Genomic DNA, 2,253 nt, shown 5'->3' with positions numbered 1-2,253 from the left:
CCATAATTTCAGGTCCGGCTGTCTCTGGGTGACGCTATCGACTTTCTAACAGTAGCTCGGAATGTTTATCAAGTTCTGTCAGATTCTTCAACTCAGAGACAGGGGGGTCAACCTGTTTGTATTACGGGCGATAAGGAGGAGGCGGTGTGGTGGGGACTATAGATGAGGGGGAGGAGGGGGTGGGTGGCTGCGGAGTTGTGAAGATGTGAACTGAAGAAGGGAGAGGGTGAGTGGTGGTGGTGGTGGGGTGAGGGGGTGGGGTTTTCACTGTGACAAGGACGATAACCCATTGCGCCATAGATTACACTTGAAAGATAAGATAAAAATAACAACAGCATCAACAAGTAGTGCGAGTTTCACTTCAGCGATTGGCTGAATGAAAACGAACTGATGAACTCCAGTTACTACTTAAAGGGCTGTTTGGGGGGGGTGACACAAGCAGTTGTACGCTCGGCAGCTTGTGCTCTTCACTACTTCTTCGACTTCTTCGTCTTCTGTAAGGTGAGGGACAAACCTTTTACACGTTTCTAGTTCTTGTCACTGGCGAGTTTTTATGGTGCTCAGAAAAAAAAACCCAACAAACCCTGCGGTGACGATATATTGTACTGTTTCTGGAGGCTACTATTATTGCAGTGATCTCCTGACCATGTGTATTGTTTTCAATGTAACGTCTGTACTAAACTGACGTTCCGGTTTGAAATAACAACAACAACAGCACGCACACACACAAAACAACAACAACAACAACAACAACACACACATACACACACACACACGCACACACACACACACACACACACACACACACACACACACAGAGCTCTCTGTACAGTCAGAATAAGCGCACACGATTTAAACATAAAACGAAGATTTGAAAACATTCCAAGAGAAGAGAGATTATGTAGTATGTGTGAAGTTATTAAAGATGAATTCTTTTATAGGTGTATTTTATCTCATAATTTGCGAAACCATCTGATTACGACCGTACAGCAATATAATCATCTATCGGATGTGATCAACAGAAAGATACAATATCCTGAACCCTAGTGATTTATTCAATTGCGATGACAGTCAGAAAACATTCGCCACCTATGTTTATCATCACATGCGTCTTAGATGACCGTTTCTTTCTTTGTCCATCATGTTCTTTTGTTGTGTCTGTTAATCCTTAAGAATTTCAATACAATAAATTAGGTCGAGTCAAACACACTCACACAAAAACAGAAGAGAGAGAGGGAGAGAGGGAGAGAGAGAGAGAGAGAGAGGGGGGGGGGGGAATTGAATGCTGTTAATCAGTATTTCAGGATATGACATAACTGTTACGTTTTGTGAATGAGTAAAAGAAAAGACAGTAACTTAACCTTGGAAACACTCGTGGCTTCTTTTTGTTTCTGTGCCCTTCCGAGAAGTGCAGTTTCATTGTGATTATAATGTGCGTGTAAGAAGAGCGGATCTTTTCCTACTTTTTCACCATATTAAGTGTTGACTGACTCTACCTACACCATTACCATCACCACGTTTACTACTACTGCTACTACTAATACTACTACTAATCATAATCATAAATGAAGGTTTTTTATAGCGCAGTACCCTCATCTCAGATGGGGCTCACCGCGCTATACCAGAGAAAATTAATTCGTTAGCTAACACATGCACACACACATTTATGCACGCAAACACATACATATTCACACACACACACACACACACACACACACACATATTACACGCAGAGACAACAGAAAGACTATGTTGATACAAAATGTGCGTGCGTGCGTGTGTGCGTGTGTATGTGTGCGTGCACGCGCATGTCATTTTAGTAATATATACCTTTTATTAGTTGGATGTTTTCCTTTGTAAATATTGTTGTGCAATACCCATATGTCTTAACGTGGGTATGTGTGCGGGGGGAGGGAGGGGGGGTTAGTCTATTATCAGCTATCGGGAATTCTTATTTGACTAGTTTTAATCTCTTTTTATGTTGCATATGATAATTTTGCGTTGGTGTTTACAACGAGGCTGTGATTGCAGAACATTATTTCCATGTGGATTAATGAAGTGTTTTTGATTTGATTTGAAGGCTCACGCGTATAAACACACGCGAAAAAAAAAAAAAAAAAAAAAAAAAAAAAGCTACGCAGGAAACAAAACGAATGAAACCAAAAACCAAACAACAAAACAGGCTAGAATTGTATTCATTGGTCACGTACTCGGTCATTGTCGGGAACTAGACAGCGACTCTCTGTCTATATT

At 41.0% G+C, this 2,253-nt stretch overlaps 1 protein-coding gene across 1 annotated transcript in view; it reads left to right on the top strand.

Annotated features, from left to right (window-relative positions):
• Positions 1 to 454: 454 nt before the first annotated feature.
• Positions 455 to 2,253, top strand: part of LOC143301553 (uncharacterized) — a 6,137-nt gene continuing 4,338 nt past the window's right edge. The window contains exon 1 of the mRNA XM_076615931.1: positions 455 to 501. The gene's annotated coding sequence lies outside the window, so the exon portion shown is untranslated. The remainder of the gene's footprint in view (positions 502 to 2,253) is intronic.

Source organism: Babylonia areolata, chromosome 27 (assembly GCF_041734735.1).
Source record: "Babylonia areolata isolate BAREFJ2019XMU chromosome 27, ASM4173473v1, whole genome shotgun sequence".
In the NCBI taxonomy this organism is placed as follows: domain Eukaryota; kingdom Metazoa; phylum Mollusca; class Gastropoda; order Neogastropoda; family Buccinidae; genus Babylonia; species Babylonia areolata.
This window is presented reverse-complemented; position numbering and strand designations above follow the sequence as displayed.